Source organism: Cupressus sempervirens, chromosome 2 (assembly GCF_028749045.1).
Source record: "Cupressus sempervirens isolate cs-2001-9-10 chromosome 2, ASM2874904v1, whole genome shotgun sequence".
NCBI classification, from domain to species: domain Eukaryota; kingdom Viridiplantae; phylum Streptophyta; class Pinopsida; order Cupressales; family Cupressaceae; genus Cupressus; species Cupressus sempervirens.
Genome location: NC_143119.1, coordinates 339,412,586 through 339,433,884, shown reverse-complemented (window position 1 = coordinate 339,433,884; position 21,299 = coordinate 339,412,586).

The following is a 21,299-nucleotide window of genomic DNA, read 5'->3' as shown; positions in this document are numbered from 1 at the left end:
ACCAGTGTTGGATATTTCATTAGAGGAAGGTCAGCTAAGAAATATGAAGCTAGAAAGGAACCTAATCCTAAAATTCATCAACATATGCAAGAAAAAGAAGATCCAAACAAGATTGAGTCAAATCAATCTATTAATTCACCTAAGGAGATTGAAGAAGGTAGTCAACATAAACAAGTTGATGAACCTAAGAAATTTGAGCAAGTTGAATAACCTAAAGAAGTGAGATATGAGTACAAAGGTAGATGTTATGCATGTAATGAAGTTGGTCACATGAAAAGGGACTACACAAGTAAGTCATTCAAACTAGTTACTAATTTTTATTGTTATAATTGTCATGATTTTGGTCATAGAGCAGTAAATTGTAAGAAACCTAAGTTTGATAATAGTAATAGCAATAGTAGAATGTTTAGAGGTACTAACCCTATAGGAAGAAGATATGTACCCTATATGAAGAAGATATGAAGAAGGAAATGATGAAGAATAACATTATATATTACAAGTGCAACAACTTTGGACATATTGGTAGAAATTAATGAGCACCTATAAACTAGCCTAGACCTAGATTTGGAAAAGTTACCAATATGCCAATTGTGTAAGAACTTTGGCCATATAGAAAGATTATATAGAATGGAAATGAGGAACAACAATAAGAATCCAAATTTTAGAAGGAATATGAATAGGAATGATATAAGATCAGATAAAAACAATGACAGTCAGAAAGATAGCATAAAGGAACATGTAGAAGAATTCAAAGAGGCATTTGTCAAAGCTAAAGATCCATCTAGTTCACATGTAGTGTTAGAAGAACAATCATTTGAAGCACTTGAAGGTAAATTAAAGTCAAAAATTTTATTTGATTCATCTTACTTGAATTAAGTACTTTAAATAAGAGAGTAAGCATCAGAGAGGTAGAGGTTGTTGTCTAGTGTGGAGCCTGATCAGTCCCCAAGTGGGAGATTGTTAGTTTGTGGTGACTGAAAAGGGAAGTATTGTACATACTCCATAATTCTTTGGGTTTCAAACCCTATTTTATTGGTAATTTTGGGCCAAAATATTGTAATTAACTATAACCCTAAAGCAGAAAAAAATACTTGTATAAAAGGGCTTAGGATTAGGTATTTTTCCATAAGGTGTGACGCAAAAATTGCTTCATGCGGTGGTATTGAGCTATAAGGGATTACAGATTGTAATCAAGTTGTAATCACTGGATTGTAATAATATTGGATTTGTTTTTTGGTGGACGTAGCCCAAGGTTTGGGTGAACCATGTTAAATCTTGGTGTCTTATGTTCTCTTTTGTGTGATCTATTATTTTCTAATATTGTTCATAAATGTATGTAATTTTTATTTCTATCTGAGGTTAATCCTAATAGAGGTGATGATGAAAGCGAGTTATGGTTTGTGAAGTTAGTATGGGGTACAATATGATGTGTTGAAGTTATGATTGACATCACATATGATTTGGATACTATAATGTGAGTGGGTGAAAGAGATCAAGTTGTCTGGTAATTAGAAATAGTTTTTGATGATTGTGTACTTGCATAATTAATGCAATGATGAAAGTGATTTAAAAGTTGAAATCAAGTTATTGATAACTATTTGATTGTGCAAGAGTTTTGATTAAGTAAAAACAAGTTTTAAAGGACCCAAAACCTTTACAACAACAGAGTTCTAGAGAAAAATAGGAGAAAAGAACAACAGAGAAAAGAAACTAAGATCAAACATGAAACAGACCTTAGAAAATAAAAGGAGGTCATAGAGGACAGTGCTGGAAAGGTGAGCATTATTTGATTGTGCAAGAGTTAAAGGAGAGCTTTGGAGCGAATTTAAGGAAAATTTGAAGTGTTTGAAAAGATGGATTGAAGCAAGCCCCAGTTTTGAAAAATCAAGGTATTTATCACTTCTACAGTCATAAATTGAGGTTTTAATTTGAAAAAATGGTGAATCCTATTGTATGTGATGTGAGTGAGAGGCCTAGGTACAAGTTTAAGAAGCACCCAGATATTTCAATTGAGGATGATCCCCTAGAAGAATTTTCACAAGTACCACATAACGTATTACACATTGAGGATGTTAGGGAATACATTCATTGCAAGTTTGAGAGCATTGGCGATAGTGATATCCACAGAGACCTAGATTTAGTTGGCAATAATGAAATGTCATTAAAGAAAGGGTTTGAGCACTTGAATGAGTTAAACATTGTAAGACATATGTTTTACATTGAGTTTGATAACCATGAATGGATCATAATTATTATGAGAAAAATCCATGAAGGCATATTTTGGGTAGGAGATATCTTTGTCATGATTAATAATGATATGATTCACAAACTCACTGGTCTCAGCAATGAGGGTTATAATCATGTCCATAAGAAGAATGTGAAAAAGTTAGTGGAGACAAACCTAAAAACCAAGTTTGATGGTAGGAATATGTAGATTGACCTAATAACTTAAACTAATGTATGAGTTATTAGCAAGAGTATTGGGTATAAAATGAACTACATTTCTAGAGTGAACTTTGTGCCTACTATATTTATCCATGTATCTTACTTTGTGATAGCTAAGAAGGAGAAAGATAGAATGTGCGAGATTGTGAAATAATAGTTAGTAGATAACATTGAAAGATTGAAGAAAACCAAGAATGTTATATTTAGAATTGAGTCTTTACTGAGACATTTGTTCTTTCAAGTTATTAGAATTTTCCATGGTATGCCTAACCAGGAATGGGATAGTGACAAGTGCACAATGAGTATGATAACTCAATATTATATAAAGCAATTAGAGGAAAGGATAATTGGTGATATAAAAAGAATAATGAAGACTCTCCAAGCCACAATGAAGAAAAGGTACTGAATCCCTCCATCTTTGGTAGAGAAGTATAAAGATGAAATTTGTTGCATGGTTGAAACCAATGTGACATGCATGGAAGCACTAGAATGAAGGGTTAAATTCATTGACCCTATGGGTTATGAAATGAAAAAAGAGCTTATTGAGGGCTATGCAAAGACCATTCTGGAATCTAATGAGATGAGGAGTGTCCTAGATGGTGCACATATGAGGAAAAGGTTAAGAAAGTTTACAATGAACTTCACAACAAAGATATCAAGAAGAAAGTTGAGAATGTTGATGCAATGTTGAAGGAATTAGGAATGACAAGGGACGAATATAATGAATTAGTGGGAATAACTATGGAAATGAGGGCTAGTGTTCAAAAAGAAGTATTGATGGCTAAGCCCCTAGCAGTTGAAGTTGGGTCTTCACAAGGAGTTACAGTAGTAGGACAATTAGTGAATGCACCATATGTTGCAATATCCCAAGTTCAACCTACTATTGTGCAACTAGTACATAAGGACAAGGATGAAGAGGAAATGAGTATAACCAAATTTTAGATAGTAACCCCTTCTAGCACTAGGAGGTCTACAAGGTTGACAATAGTAAAGCAAGAACAAGTTGAACCTCATCCCAAGAAGAGAACAAAGAAAATGTCTAGTGGATCGGGTAAAAGAAGAAATACATTGCATATAGTTGAATTAGATAAGTCTGGTGAAGAGGAATTAGAGGAAAAACTAGATGAGAAAGAAAAAATGGAGGAAAAGAAAGTTTTTGGTAAGAAGTCCTTGAAACCAAAAATTGAGAATCTAAATGTTCAAATAATTGATAGAAGGGATTTTGGGTAGTTGAACAAATACTATGATTTGTACAATAATATGCAAAGATTACAGTTGGAAAATGTTATAATTAGGCATATGATATTAGAAAATAAGAAATTTGAAAATTTACAGAAGGATATACCACAAGATCTGTACAATTTATTGATTAATAGGAGAAGAAGAGTAACAGATGAAGATAGAGGAATTAGAGAAAATTAGATAAGAAAAGTTTGTGAGATAAACAATAATGATGACATGGAGCGGGTAATGAAGGGTATTGAGCCCTTTATAATAAATAAGAAGAGAGAACTTCTTTTGATGGGTGGTAATTATGAGGAAGTGAACAAGGAGACATGTTGAGCTATTGTTATACACGATGTTAAACGACAGGAATTATTTCAAACTCCTCTCTTGAAAAGCCAATCTTGTGAATCAACTCCAAGGTTCTGGGTGATCTTGTGATCTACTAGAATCAACTAAGTTGAAGATAAATGTTTTTGTTGATGAGGAGGCCTTTGCTGGTTCATTTGACTTTGGATGAGATGTAGAATCTGTTTGCTGCTTCAAAATAAAATACATAAAAAAGAGAACTATGTTTTTGTATTTTTGTGTTTTTAAATGAATGCAATGTAACAATGCAACTAATATGAATTCCTAATTTAACAAGGGGTTAGTAAAGAAAATAAAAAGTACTTAAAAAAAAATAACATGAAAGTAAAATCCTAATGGACATAAGCTACAGAAAACAACACGTCTACAAGTTAAGCTCTTGAAGAAATCGGTAGGTAACTGATGAAAACAGGAGTAACGCTTCCTTGATTCCACTTATACAATCGTCAATGGGAAACTTAATAATCATATGATGTTTTATTCTTCATCAAATCACAAGGCCATGGAAAGTGTGCTCCTGGGAGACAAAGAGTTATGTAGGCACAATTTGATGATTTCTTCTCAAGCTAGATACGTCAATGGAATTCATAAAACCATAGCAAACACCAGAATTTAAATATTGCACAGCTAGAAACATGCATCCCTATAATGTTTCTCTACTTGAAAAAATGCTCTCGGGCTTGGTCCTTGAGCTAGTGGATCTCCACGTGTAATGATTCCATTAGTTTATTACTATCCACTATTTTCTCTATCCAATCATCAAGAAAATCTAACTCTTCTGTAGTATATACACCCATAAGCATTCTGTATCTTTGGCTCTTAATTTCCTATAGTAACTATAAATCCTTACCCCATACATGTACCTCATCCATAATACTAAAATCCTACTTCAAAATTGCTACCATTTTATCTACATTTTCCTACATAGCATGTAGTAGCTTTAGATTTCCCTGCATGATAAGCACACCCTTTTCCTCAAAACTTTCCCACCATTGCTAACAAGCCTTCAAAAATGGATCCAAACATACTCCTCCCCCATCTCTTTTGTCAAGTGTAGCATTCAGAGTATCCTCAGGGTGTTCAGGATCCAAGGGACCGACAACTTTGGCTAACTATCCTTTCAGGATTTCATTTTTCCTACGAAGTGTCATTAGTTCTACCCCCTCTTGCTCCAAACTTCTAAACACCTCCTTCATCCACATCATGACCATTAGCTTAGCTATATCTAGTATGGGCCTCTTGAGCATAACCTCTCTGATCTAATAATATTATGGACCCAAATCTTCTATTTCCAAATCAAGAGGAGAGATAGCCACTTGCGCGAATAAATATTGATTTCAATCACCGTTGATAAATGCCAATGATCTTTCTTCTCTTGAAGGGGACTCAAGTTTCCTTAGAACCTCAATCAACTCAATCATATCCTCTTCATCAGTGTTGAATAGTGGCCTTTTACTTTTGATCATTTCCTTGCGTAACCACCTCGGGACTCATTCCACCAAATGCCTACCTCTTGAGGATGAAGAAGTTTTCTCTGCCACCCCTTTTCCCTTATCACTCCTTTTCATAGTTTTCTCCCTCTATGATAGCTCTCCCTCTATGGTTTTAGTTTCAGTGGAGCCCATAGTTCTTGCCTTGGTGTCTTGGGGAGCTTGTTGAGGATATTGAACCATTTGCCCTTCCCTAGACACTTCATTAGTTGATATTTGCTGTGGTTCTTCCTCCTGCTCCTCTTGAATTTCTTCTTCTTCAATACTTGGAGGCAAGGGAGTAGCAAAACCTTTATCAACAACTATGACCTATAATGGGGATGAAGGAGTAATTTTTGGACCCTGTTCTTTTGGTGGTAGTTATGACCAGTCTTCCTATTGGGGCTCATTTGTTAGGGTATCCTGGATCTTGTCTCCCACCAACTCCATCCCTATGGGTATGAAATCAAAATCTAACATATTGAATATGTCAATGCCCTCTACATCCTTCTCATCAATCCATTGTTGCATTTTATCCTTGGATGTAGTTGTCTGTAAAGGTTCTTATGGAATTAATGGCGATGTAACAATGGAACTTCTTCTTCTTTCTTGTTCCATGGCTCTAGCTAGTCATGTTCTTCTACTCAAAGGTACATCCTCCTCCTCATCCTCCTCTTCTTCCTTTTCAAGAATGGGTTCCGCGATAGATGGGAAAGACACTACCCTCCTGATCATCCTTTGCCTTTTCTTGACATGAGTCTTAATCCTTTTTCCTTTCTTAGACACAAAAGGACCTACTTATTCTTCCTATTGAGGAGGGGAAACTTCTTGGATTTCAACCTCTATCTCTACTTGGCTGGTTGTAGCTAGTGGCACTTGAGGGTCTACCTAGACTTGAGAAGCTCTAGTATCTTCCAGCCCATTTATATTTTCTTCTTGTTTCTGTGGAGGTGCCAGGATTTCACCCTCTTCTAGTTCAGCTCTTTGAGGAGAACTCCTCTTCCTTTTGCCCTTTCCTTTTCTCTCCTATGGGTGATAGTATCCAACTAGTCTATCAAGTTGGTATACCATTTTGGGACTAATGGGCTACTGGGCTGCAAAGGTAGGGATGGTGACCTTCTTCCCTCTACCTTTGGCTGGGTGGGTCTTGTTGTGGTATCCACAACACATGCCCCATTCCTTACTAGGAATGGGGACCCCCTACCTTTTTTTGACTCCCAGACTCATAGTTTAGGAGTTAGGAGAAGAAAAAATCGGTTAAATAAGTTAGAATTTTAAAGTAAAATTTAAAAAAAAAAAAAAAAAGATAAAAATTAAAAATAATAATAATAATAATAATTTTTAAAAAAAAATATTAAAAAATAATAATAATTTTTTTTTTGTTTTTGCGTGCCCGTGCTCATTGAGGCGTGCGCACTTTGCAAAGAAAAAGAAGGAAGGGAGGTTATAAAACCCCCTTCCCCCTTTTTTTTTTCACTTCATTTTTTGAAGTGCTGAGAGGGAAAGGTATGAAACTTACCCCCCCCTCTACGTCCATGTAGCCCTTGCGCTTGCATTCACATGTGACTAGAAGAGGAAGCACGCTGCAAGTGCCCTTTTGGATGTGCATGCATTGCCGCGATGCCCTTTTGGGCCACAAGCACCATTTGGGCATGTAGCGCAGTCGCCACCATCGTGCCCTTTTGGGGCATGCAGTGCAACACTACCGCAACGCCCTTCTGGATGCACACGTGGCACTGCACATGCCCTCTAGGCCTTGCTCAGTCACCGCTGCGTGCCCTTCTGGAAGTGTGCGCGCAGCTGCCACCGCGCCCTCTTGAGCATGCGTGTGAGCGGCCACCGTACCGCCACGCCCTTTGGAATACCACCGCCGCGCTTTAACCCCCCCATTTTTGTTTTTTTTTAAATTTAATTTTTTTTATAAAGTCAAAAACCAAAAAAATAAAAAAATAAAAAAATAAAATAAAAAAACACAACAAATTAAATAAGTTCTAGGTCATTTAAAAAAAGAAAAAAAGTTTTATATATATCCAATAATTAATCATTCTTTTTCTCTTTGTGATGTACAAGTAATATAATCAAATGGTATCCACATCCAGATCAACAACAAAACTAGTTGTGTACAAGTTCCAAGGCGTAACCCTAAAGTCACGGTTGCACGATGAATACTCTAAGATCAAAGACACAAAACTTGGACACACGGACTTGGGAGAATTTTTGAGGGTTTGTAACAACCCGACTGAAAGATCTTCTTTGAGATCTGCCTTAATTTGTTCTGGATTGGTAAATGCAGCATCACATCTTGGGACCATTCAGTCAGCTCAATTGATTATGACCCTATCTCGACATTTTGTTCCTAAGGAAAGGGTGGTAAAGAGCATTATTGGTAAAGTGGTCTTAGATCTACGACCTGATAATATCAAGAGGGTTTTTCACCTACCTAGAGCCGATCGGTTTATCAGGCTTTCATATGAAGTAGCTGAGAGGTGGCATAAGGATCATTACCAGGAGGCCATCGACATCACATATTCCTCATACTTCATTGAGAAGCCATCTCAGGGGAAGACAATCAGTAAAGTAGATATGACTCGAGGATACATGAAGGATGACATTGGATATTCAATCATTCTCCTAAGTAGAGTTATGGGATTGTCTACAGCAGGTCATCTCGCTCCATTCATGGTTAACTTCATTGAGACCATCAGACATGCAAAGATGCCACTAGATTGGGCCACCACACTTAGTGAGAACTTGTGTGATCAGTTGTGGACAATAAAGGACAAGAAGAAGTTCTATATGACTTCTTATGTGGTATATCTACTTGCAGCGAGAGCCACCGACTATCCCAAGTTGTACAAGAATGGTAGTATGCAGGATTGTAATGCATGGCCATATATAGTCTATCCTCAGCTAGTTAAGAAGAAGCTCTCACCACAGAGCAAAGAGTACAGAATTGTGAATGATGCCTTCATCTTTGCCATCATTTGATTCATTGAAGGGGATTATCGAAAGAGATTGTTTGATGAGGCCAAGGCATAGATCACAGCTCTCGGTGCATATTTCATCTAGTTCCAAACATTCACATACATTCAGGTTGGTGGTGCATCCATCCCTCCAAAGAAGCTCCCAAGATACCCAAGTGACAAGTTAGTTCTAATGGAAATTTCTCGGTAGATTGAGTTAGCTTATGATAGTATCAAGAAACAATGAAGGCCTTGTTGGGATTGGCCTTTTGTAATAGGAGCATACCAGGTAAAGAGAAAGTAGGATATCCTGACTTTCAAATGGGAATGGGAAAATTATTCCCTCAAAGAATATAACTCTCCCCGACCATTCTTTGACAATCTTGGTAAAGTGGAAAATCTGGTAGGAAAAGAGTTTTACCATGAAGATGCCATTGAAGATCATTGGATGAATGCCACAAATGACTATGATGTTCATATCAGGGAATATTGTAGAATGACTTTGTATTTAGTGGAGAAGGCTCTCCATTTGACCATCTCAGATGAGATAATGTTACAGGATTTGCAGGAGCTACTGGATCCCTTATTCAATATAGATAAAGTTGGCAAAAGGCCCATCCTAAATGCAAAAATTGATAGAGAGGAAGGAGATGATATTGATCATCAAGCAAGACATGTCATTAGAATGACAAAGAATTGGATTAAGAAACCCTTTTCACTTGATCCAATTTTGGATACAGTGATATTCCATATACATGCTCGCCCAGAAAAGGTAAAGGGGAGGAAAGTTACAGTTCCTATCTTTGCACTCCAGTCTCCTATTAGGCCAGAAACAATCTACCAACTTGATCGTCCAGTGGGATACTACCATCCATCAGAGAAGAAGAAGGAAAAGAGGAAGAGAGCCTCTCCACAGAGGATCTAGACAGAACACATTGAAGAACAAGCCCCTTCATAGCAACATGAATCTACTCCCCATGACCCCCAAGACTCTAGAATTTCTCATATCCAGGTTGATTTTCCATTACCTCTTATTTTGTTAAGCCAACAAGAAGAAGGAGAAATTCCAGAGACATCCATTCATCCTATGCAAGAAGAGCTCACTTCTATTATGGTTCCATAGAAGCAAAAGAGGGTCAAGGTTAGAATGAACAAGAGGCAAAGAGTTCATAAAAGATTAGTGCCTAATCCATCTATTCCTGAAACCATTCCCGAGGAAGAATCAGATGAGAATGAAACAGAGTCAGATGGGGAGGAAGAGCAAGTGCCTCTACAAGGGAGAACCCGACTAGCCAAAGCCACAGAATTGGAAAGAAAGAAGAATGTCACAAATACCCCACCACCCACCCAAGCTGAAATAGTAGAACTCTCTTCTTCGGAGGATGAAGTACAATGATGAGTGAATGAGCAAAGGGAGTTAGGTGATGATGTTCTCTCCATCCCAGATTTTGATTTCATGCCAGTGGGTATAGAATTGGTTGGAGATAAGATTAGAGATACTCCTACAGGTGAACTTCAATAGCAAGATTGGATGCAGATGCCACCCAAGATGCAAGATCCTCATCCAACTCCCCCATCTTCACCTTATGTTATGATGATAGATAAGGTTTTAGTGACACCTCCACCTCCAATTTTAGAAGAACATGTTCAAAAGGAATTATCATTACGAGGAGAACCAGAACCAAGGGTTATTGATGAGCCCTCAAAAGAGGCACATGTAGTAGAATTTATGCAACAACCTCCCAAGGAAGTTGAGGATCAAACTATGGGATCTATAAAAATTGAGACTACAAAAGAAGAACCCTCATAATAGGAGACTCTGAGAAAGAGCAACAAAGGGAAGGAGGTAGTTGAACACATCCCTTCATCATCTAGAGCCAAGGTTATAGAAAGACATATGCCGAGATGGTTCCAGAAGGAAATAATGAGAAGTGCTAAGCATCAATTCCTTACTTCAGAGAATGATATTTGTGACATTGTAGAGATTTTGAACAAGCCTGACTCTCCATTACATGATGCAACACCATTTGCATTCATTACTACTAATTGTAACCAGGACCTATTTTCATAAGTGGCTCACCCTATAAAAGGTATAGATGAAGAAGTTGTCAGCCTTCAGGACTATGAAGTGAAGGATATCATGTTAGGAAAGCCTACACAGAATACTTACTGATAGATGATGACTATGGGAGTCAAGGAGGTTCTTAACCATATGGAACATGATGAGATTGAAATTAGAGCACTTCAAACTAAAGTTGAGATCTTGAAAGGATATTTAGCTAAAGTTATTGGTCCTCTTGATTCTGAATTCCCTGAGGAGACTTTGACTACTATTCTTAAAGAAGGGGAAGGTGTATGGCTCAGTCCATTTTTGAGAGTTTGTCAGGATTGGTAAGAAAACCTTGAGGATAGGGGTGTCACTATAATTACAAGAAGTCTAAGGTTATTACATGCTACACAAGAGAATGTTGATAAGATCATGGCAACTTTGAGGCAGGACTTTAGTATTATGGATGAGGTACGGGTTTGAAGCAAGGATTTCCAAACTCTATAGGCCATAAAAGGACAAAGGTACCGCATTCTAATTGATGTATATACTGGAGAAGAGCTAGACATGATAGATAATTGGATAGAAAAGATTGCAGAGGGAAATAAGGTGATGGAAACATTGCATGATGAGATACATAGGCTCAAGGACCAAGCCCGAGAGCGAATTTTGGAAGCAGAAAAGTTGTACAGTGAAGCAGCTTGGATATTTTTGAAGATGAAGAATGAGAGAAGCTTTTACCAGTTGAGGTAGTTGTGGAAAATTTCAAAAAGACTTTAGAGGAAGCATCTAGTGATGAAGACATCAGACAAGCCTTCATGACCGAAGAAGCATTGTTAGAGTTGGATACCAAACTTGAAGATTTTGCAGAAACTTGAATTGAGGTGGACAACTATAGACAAAAGGTATAAGTTAAGTATGAGGCTTTCAATCTTCTTGATGCTGCTAAGATTACTGAGATTATAGAGAAATTCAAGGGCTAACATCCAAACATATCTTTAGGATAGAGATGAGCAAAACCCAAATGCTAGAATTTCAATTTTGATACTTAGTAAAATTTTGAGATTTTTGACCCAGTTGAGGTCAGCAGGTCTGCAACTCCGTAATTTAGAGGTGCACTGACAGTTGATTGTCAGTTCCAAAAATAGCACTTTCCGTGCATTGGAAATGCATTTTGATGGCAAGTTAATGCCAACACACATCAAGTGAAGGGCCAGCTTCTATTTTTGGTGTCTCCATGCACTTCTACTTCGACTGATGGCTTCCTCCTACATTCACTCTCATGCTTTCATTGTTTTCGACATGTAAAGGGCTCATGAATTCAATTAATGAATAAAATATGGATGGAGTCCCTCTAAGCACCAGTTAGATTATGAGTTTGTATATAGTTAGTTTGTTTTAATGTTTTAAAAGCATTTTATTGCATCAAGATATCTCCCACTCTCAACACAAATTGAGGAGACAATTTCTTATAAATACCCCATTGTAAAATGTAAAAGGGGCCACCATTATTATGCAATAAAGTTATTCTTTTGGTGCTAGCATTTGGAGTGTAGTTATTCTTTCCTGAATGTGTCATTATTTTGTGGATTTTATTCATGAGATTGTGATTGAGCCAAAGGTTTATTGTGTTGTTTTTGGTTGTGCGATCTTTTAGTTTGGTGTTTACTACAGATATATGAATTCTGTTGATGTAACGAGCTTGAGAAGAGATCACCCAATTGTGTCTACATAGCTTTTTGTCTCGCATGAGCACACTTTCCATGGCCTTGCAATTTGATGAAGAGTGAAACATCATTCGATTTGTTAAAGATTCTCACCGACGATTGCATTAGTGGATTCTAGGAAGCACTGCTCCTATTTTCATTGGTTTCCTACCAATTTCTTCGAAGGTTTAACTCACAACATGTTGTGTTCTGTAGCTTATTTCCGTTTAGGAATTTCAATTTCAAGTTATTTGATTTCATGTTATTTTCTTTCAGTTTCATTATTTTCTTTGCTAACCCCTCGTTAGAATAGGACCTCATAGTAGCTACATTGTTAGAGTTGCATTCATTGAAAAACAAAAAATACAAAAAATATTGTTCTTTTGGTGTGATATTTTGAGACAACGAATAGATTTTACTTAATTCCAAGGTAAAAGAGTTTTTGGAAGCAGCAAAGGCCTCCTCATGAACATTCACATTTATCTTCTACTGAGAAAATTTTGGTATGTCGCAAGACAAACACTAAACCTTGGAGTGGATCCTTAAAAAGATTTTCTTTTCAAGAGAGGAATTACACTATGGATTCCTGTTGTTGACCTCATGCAAAATGAATGCCCAACAAGTCTGTGCATGGAAAACTAATATCTTAGGTATTGGATCAAGTTTAGATGGTTTCCTAATCCAATCCTGCATCATTTTGATAATGTGCCTCACCTGATGATTAATATCATCATTCTCTTCCATGTCAACCTTGGCATTCATAATGGGTTGTTCCCCAATTTTATTTTCATTGAACAAAGGGTTAAGTAGCTTCCTTGAGTCTTGTTGCAATATTTGTAATGAAATCTTTATCTTTAGAGCCTTTTCTACCAAATACAAATTCATCCTATAATAATCCCTAATATGGACACCATAGTCATTTGTCACATTCATCCAATGGTCTTCAATGGCTTCTTCATGCTAGAATTCCTTGCCTGCCAGATATTGGACTCTCTCGATATTATCAAAGCATGACCTTGGAGATTTGTACTCTTTTAGGGGATATTGATCCCATTCACTCTCAAAAGAAGGGATATCCTACTTCCACTTCACTTGAAAAGGCCGTTTATTAGAGGCCATGCCCAACACTGTTTATGTTGTTTTCTAACCAAGTCGCATGCAGATGAGAGTTGTCGGGCAATCTCTAAGAGAACAAGTCTATCACTAGGATATCTTGGGAGCTTCTTCGGATTGACCATGGCACCAGATACCCTTAGATATGTAAATGTTCTAAAATGAATGTAATATTCTCTGAGTGTCGTTATCTGTGCCACTGCATCATCTAATAACCTCTTCACATAATCTCCTTCTATGAATCTAATTATGGAAAATATGAAGGCATCATGAACAATTTTGTATTCCTTTCTCTGCCTTGAGAGTCTCTTCTTCACTAATTTTGGATAAATAATATATGGCCAAGCATTGGGATCCTGCATGCTGCATCTTATGTATAACCCTAGGTAGTATGTTGCCCTTGTAGCTAAAAAGTACACTTGGTAGGATGTCATGTAGAACTTCGCTTTGTCTTTAACTACCTCCAACTATTCACACAAGTTTTCACTCAAAGTGGTGGCCCAATCAAGTGGCATCTTCGTCATCTTGATAGTCTCGATAAAATGTACCATGAAGATATTTAGGTGTCCGATTGTTGGTAGACCCATTACTCTACTCAAAAGTATGATTGAGTAGTCGATATCTTCCTTCATATATCCCCTCGTCATGTCCAATTTACTAGTTGTCCTTCCTAGAGGAGTCTTCTCTATAAGATAAGAGGATTGAATGATCTCAAAAGCCTCTTCTAAGTGCTCTCTATACCATCTCTCTGCTGCCTCATAGGTTAACCTGATAAATTGATCCACCCTTGGGAGATGGAATACTCTCTCAATGTTGTTGTGTCATAGATCGAGAAATTTTTTTCCTATAACACTCTTCACCACCCTTTCCTCTAGAACAAAGTGTTGTGCAAGTGTCATTATGAGCTCTAAAGATTGTACTGACATTGGGTGTGAAGCTACATTTACTAAACCTAAATGAATCAAAGAAGAAACCATAGTACATCTCTCAGTGGGTTTGTTACATATCTTCAAGAACTCTCCCAAATTTGTGTGCCCCAATTTCATATCCTTGATTTCTGAGTAGTCATCATGAAACTTTGATTTCATTGGAGGAACACCTTGGAACTTGAAGATGATGGGTTTTGGTGCCATTTTCTTGCCCATGGATGCTGAAGAGGATGCCATTATATCTACACAAAGGGATGCTTTATTAGTTTTTAATTTAACAAAAATAAATTAATGACACCTTATTAGAGACACAATTAAACCCCTAAAATTAGAATATGGAAAGAAAAACTCAGAACCCCATTTAAAACCCTTCATAAGAAAGATTAGCAGATCGGGTGCACCTCAAAGGTGTGCTTGATGCACTGCAATTTTAGGTTTAAAATGCATAGCAGCGCAACAAAAAACTTTATTTTATGAGTTTTAAAGGGTTATGAAGCTCCCTTCAGAGATATGGGTGTGCTAAAGTGCACCCAAGAAGGTGCACTAGTGCACACCCAACCTTAGTTGAAGACTAGAGAGTTTTATCCATTTTAAGGCTTAGGTTTGTTTATTTTTAAAAAATTTAAACTCTAGACATTTGGTGTGCACTAGCACACCAAGTTAGGTGCACTAGTGTGTGCCTAGCTCTGGCACATGTTTTATTTGTTTTAAGTTTTCTTTTTGAAAGGAGGGAGGTATGAGGGTTGGTGTGCACTAGCACACCAAGTTAGGTGTGCAAGTGCACACCAATGCTTAATGAAGATGTATGTTTGTGCAGGTTGAGCTAGCGAAAGGTAGAGAAGGGCTACCTCTCAAAAATTGGAACTATGGTTGATGCCTTTGAAAATTTGGTGCAGAGATGGAGTTTGTCGAGAATGTGAAAATAGAGAGTAGTGGTGAAAAATGAGGAGATAGGTTTTTATAGCTCCACCCCTTCTCCATCCTCTAGTCTAAAGCCAAGGCTCGCAGCTCCGTAGTTGCATAGATGCAAGGGTGTGGCTTATAAAATCTTTCTTTTGCACACTTTAGCACACCAATGCACCTATTTAGGTGTGCTAGTGCACACTTTTCCTACTAAAAAGGGCCTTTAGGTTAAAATATTTTATTTCTAGGTAGACTAGCTCTTTGATCAAGGCTCAAATGCAAACTAGGGGACTATGAGAGTGTTGGAGTTTTAAAATGGTACTAAAACTACTAAGTGACAAAATGCTTAATACCAAAATGACAGTACATACACAATCTTAAGACTAGCCTATTCTTATCACCAATTGCATATGTAAGATATTTGGACCCAACTTCAACAAAACCACAAATGGTTTTCTACTCTTTTGGCTCTGCACAACCAGGGTGGGTATACCCAGGGATGGTTCAAAACTGAAATGACTATATGAGGATTATTCTTAGTTTCATTCTTATTCTCATTTCAAGATCCTCAAATATATACATAATTCTTACTAACTCGCTAAACACATCCCATAAACAAATATGGCCAAGAAGTCTTCTATAGATCTGCAGATGTTTTCAACAACAATGGCTAACTGAAGCTAAAAAAAATTCCATGCAGACAAGCGCTGGCGAACTTTGAAGATCTACAGGAAATAAAAGTAAAATTTGATTTGATGATGCATTTGAAAAACCATTTGTAAGATATTTCTCCTTCAGCTGAAATAACTTGATCAGTGCCTAATCCATTGGGGGTTCAGAGTCTATAGAAAAATCTAAGATCTAATTTGTTGCCTTACAACAAATTGTATCAGTAATTCTTATCAGAATTTATCATTCAAAATCCTTTTCAATACTTAAGGAATCTTATCACATTCATCAAAGCTTTTATTTAATCCATTGAATTAACAACAATGATAGATGGATATACAACCTAACTAGATTGCATTCAATTGTATAGGCTTTTACTCATACAACATCAAGGTAGCTAAGTATTGAGCAGGAGACAAAATTCAGAAAGAACTGATATGGGGACAGTTCATAGTTTGTATTCATTTCCTTTGAAAATGGTACATCTTTTACAATAAAATCAGAATAGCCTTCCAAAAGAAACACAGTTCATTCTATCTTCATGTATTTTCAAAAAATTTGACAGACAAATACATTACAAATTTGCTTTCAAAATTTGGACCAAAACTTAGACTAAGCACAATACCTAGAAGAAAAAGAATTTGGACCCTCTCTTTAGCCTTGGGATCTCACTTAAATAGTGTGAGATGCAACAAGCTTCAGGCTAAAAACAAATGACAAGTGTTCCTCTAGAAAAAAGGGGCACTTACCTATAATTTTGTCAAAAAGACCAGAACAAAAATAACAGAAAGGCTAATTACAACAAACATTCCTTGTGGGTCCCTTTCTATTATGCTTCTCATTTGTTGAGACAAGAAAATATGATCTGATCTTAATTTCATTCTTCATCTTCGGAGTACATAGCCATGAGGTCTGAAAGTGATGTATCATCTTCAGTTACCTACAAACTCACTTTAATCTGGGGATCTTCCATGTCTTCATTACCAATTACAAGGGTAACTATTACTTTAGCATCTTCCTCCTCATTGTCTCCTGACATCTATTCCATAAACTGATTTTTCCATTCATTAAACATCATCATCTGGCCAATCAAAACTTAGAGCTTCTCTTTGTATCTTTATTAAAGAATTTGCACTTTCTTCTAAATCATCAAATTCTTTACTTATAGTAGTATAAAACAACTATATTTTTACTAGCTCTTCATTTGTCTTTGCCCAGAACCAGTGGCCAGTCTCACTCATGATGTTTATTATTCTTTCATTGAATAACTCATCCATCTCCCTTTTCCATTTTCCCTTTTCCTTTATCGTATCAACAGATTCTAAAGCACAAGAAAATAGGGTGAATTTTTCAGCAATATATTTGGAAAAATAGATTGTTAATCTTCTTTGTAAAGAATCTCTTTCATCACCAAAATTTTCTAGCTTATTTAACGAATCAAAAATCTTCTCAACTTGATGATAAGGCATTTGGACTGTAGATATACATATGATTGTAATATCATTATTTCTCTCCCTCCATTTCTGCGCAAGAGAAGTCAGTCTATCCTTTTCTTTATTCAACTCATCCATAAGGGTTATAATTCTTGTCAACTGATCATAAAAAGTTGACCATTGTATTTTATCCCTCAAATATACCACACCCTGCTTCAATTTTTCTTCCTGTTGATTTCTAAATTCTATCTGCAACTCATGTAATTTGATTTTTTCTACTTCAAAGTCCTCTGCAGTATATAATTGGGGCCTTTCAGGGGTGTCAGGTATCTCAATGATAGAGGTTGATCCAACAAATGACTGTGAAGGGTACATAATTCCAAGTGTACTGGATTCTCCCACCTTTCTTTTCCCAAGTATCTTCTCCAATTGAGATACCCTATTTTCCAACTCAATTCTCTTTTTTACTTCTTGACTGTAGGCATCCACCACTATTTCATACTTACTCTGCAAATCAGTCATTTCCTTTTCTTCTCTTTCTGCAGTGGCCAAGGAAAATTTAGAATAGTCCACATTCATGTAGGCTTCCTGTACATTTGAAGTATCAGTGACCCTCCTCACAATGATACTCCCTGTTAGTCCTGAATCATCAGGCTGTAATGTAGTAGTCCTGGATCCTCTTTTGAGTGACCACATAACAAGGGCAGCTTGATCATTGCTAAATGTTGTTCCCAAGAATTCTCTTTTATCTAGATCCTATAATCCTAAATTATTTGACATAGAATTAAAAATTAAGGCATCAACAATATCCCAATTGGGCAATAATAAAATATTTGCATTTTTCACCATCTATCTACCCTCATCAGGGGTTATATTCTAGAATTCTTGTATCAATTGTTCCTTTATTTGATTCTGAATGGAGGCTTCATCAATTTTTGGATGCTTTGCTTTCATATTCCTACACCTTTGTTAAAAAATATGCATGTTTTCCCTCCATGCAAACTGATGGAAAGCCCTAGATTTTACAAAACTGTTATCAGACAAAAATTGCTGACTAGCTTTTTCCAAAATAGGGTCTAATTCCCTTCCTCTAAAATCTACTACAGTTAATTCAGAACTTGGCACAGGAGGCTCCTGGGGGTTCCCTTCATCAATTTCTGCTTGAGTAACAAAAACTCCTCCTTGCGACCCCATTTGTTCAATTTACTCATTGGTGAGCTTCTCTTCTTCAATTCTCATTGGAGTTTGGGAAGGTGAGTAACCTTCATCATGGGATTCCTCTTCCCTTATTATTTTTCTTCTTTTGGGAGTAGGTTCAGGGGGTCTTTCTTCAAGGACAGTATTAGTAGATTCAATTACTTGTTTTTCTTTGTTTACAATGGGCATCTGATCCCGAATAACAGTATATCCTGTCCTCTTTCGCACAACCAGTGGACCTACCCCTATGTTAGGGGTGAAACCCAATTTCCTCATAACTTCTCTGGCTTTATCTGGAAAAGAATCAATAAAATGTTGTTTCTTTTCATTCATTACCTCCATTATTTCTGAGAATGTACTCATGAGCTTATTTATCCTATCTGCATTAGTTGCAACATTACTAAGAGGACTGTAGTCTTTGTCAAAACAATTAATAAACTCCAAAACCTTTGAATAGACTCTCCATTTTTCTTTCTTTGTTTCTTGCTCCTGGAGAGAATATTCATTCCTTATTATATCTTCAGGGAAGTAGAATTCATGCTGACTTGGACGAAGCTTGATCCTATGTCTAAGAGAAAAATTAAAGAAATCTTCTGTGTCACAAAAATGAGCATGAGATACTGCCATCTTATACCGATCCAAAAATTTATAGAGGAAGATCCACCCTTCTTTAGTTATTACAAACTAGTGAGCTATAGTGCAAGTAGGAAAGATTGATCCTGTTCCCCTTTTGTGCAAAAAGGTCTCCTCCACTCCTCCTAACTCCCATAAAAATTCAGCTACCCCTACCTTTAAAGGTACCTGATAGGGTAGTACATGGGGTGTCCCTTTGAACCCATAGACCCTAATGACAGTTGAGACTGGATATGGGATGATATCTCCCCAATTATGTGAAACTTTTAAACTATGGGGACTGTCCATAGGCCTAACAAGATGCATTAATGCCTTAGGAATTCTGGGATTGTCACTCAATATGAGGCATCTTAGTTTAGAAGCAAAGTGCCTATCAAATCTAACAAAACTAGCATTTTCTGCTTCCCAAGTCATGTCTGCACTCCATAATTGAACTGGTAGTGCCTCCCCTTCTTGTTCCCTATTTAAAACCATTTCTTTACTGAAATATGTAACCCTTTTAAAAAGAAACATATGCATCAATAGGGAGTACTGGCCCCAAACCTTTTCCACCTTGCCCTTTGCAATCCCCACCAATCCATTGTGAATCTCATTAGCTAGGTAAGATGCAAAATCAAAAAATATTTCTACACCGAAAGAAGAGATTTGGGTGATCATATACATGAAGCTCACCGAAATAAAATCTTCTTCACCCTCTCCGAAGACTCTGCACAGGGTCCTGTATATTTCTACTGCCCTGACATTAAAGCATGATTTCTTGAAAGGTTCTTTAGAAGATGATGTTATTGCTGGTAGGTTTCCAATTCTGCCTATGTGGGCTTTCAATGCACCTTGTCTAACTACATCCCTTTTGGACATATATTCTTTTTCTAACTCTACCAAATTAATGGGCACATGATGCATGGTGAGAGGTCCCAGACTAAAAGCCTTCCTAATTTCTTTTGGACTGATGGTAATTAAAACCTCACCATCCATTCTTCTCACTACCTTAGTGGCTTGATCATAACTTTTAGCTATAGTTTCAAGCAGGTCATAATCCATAAACACACTGGGAACAACAAGCTTTCCAAGATCAAAATTCCATATATTGGCATGAGGGTCATATAATTTCCTTTCTGCAAACCATTTTTTGATCAAACTCAAACCAGTTTGAGAAGTCTAAGCATCCTGAACCCAATTACCCTTATCATACAATCCATTAGCTATCCTTAGCCTAGGGTTCAATGAGGTTAACCTTTTTACTTGTACTGTCTCTACAGTAGACTCAGGAAGCAACTCAAGCAAATCATCATGCACATTCCTATCCAAATAATTTACTGCACCTAAAAATCCTTTCTTCGGAGGCATCTTGGACTTATTTTTTACAAAACTGAAAAGCCTACGAGGATTATGGTAGTACTACTTACTTGAATTTTGTCTTTGTTTTCCTCTGTATTTTCGCAAACTTTTCGCGAACAAACAACTTCACAATTTCTACCAGGCTTTGGCACACTTTCCTTCAGTAATTGCTTCTGCACAAGAATGGCTCCAAATCTTTGCTCGCGTAAGATGAAACTGATGAAATCTATCTGTATTATACTCTATTTTTTCTCATGGACGATGCTTTCATGTCTAATTAATATAGGGAGTGGCACTACATTTTGTGTTTAAAACTGCACCATCGATTTTCAAAGATCCTACGATCATGTGATATGGAGAGAACAACTGGTAGTTGTTTTTGACATGTCAGTCAATTTACCCAATGAGAACTTACCACGTATATAATTCTTTCCTTGATGGTGCTTGTATCTGGACCCATTGAGAACTGAGGACACGTGTCAACATGTCGCTACTTCATTATGCATAAAGAATGAGTGCCTTGCCATAGCGAAACAGTGACAATCATCAATCTGATTCGAAATCGGTCAAATGATATGTTACTGGGTTTGCTTAGAAAGAAGGCGGTGGGCCCTATTTGCTATGTTGCTATAATTATCTCCCTCGCAACTCTTCATAGCGAGAAGATGACAACCATTGATCATATACTCAATCAAGGGTGAGGAAACTTCACGGGGTCTTCTGATTCATATTCGCTATGTCACATGGCTTAAAAAGCATGCAAATTTTCAAAGTGAGGTAGAAAGGACCGATGATTCCGTTCCAATCTGACGTTCAGGATCTCTTTGTACATTCGGTCAGAAGGGCATTAATGAAAAAAGG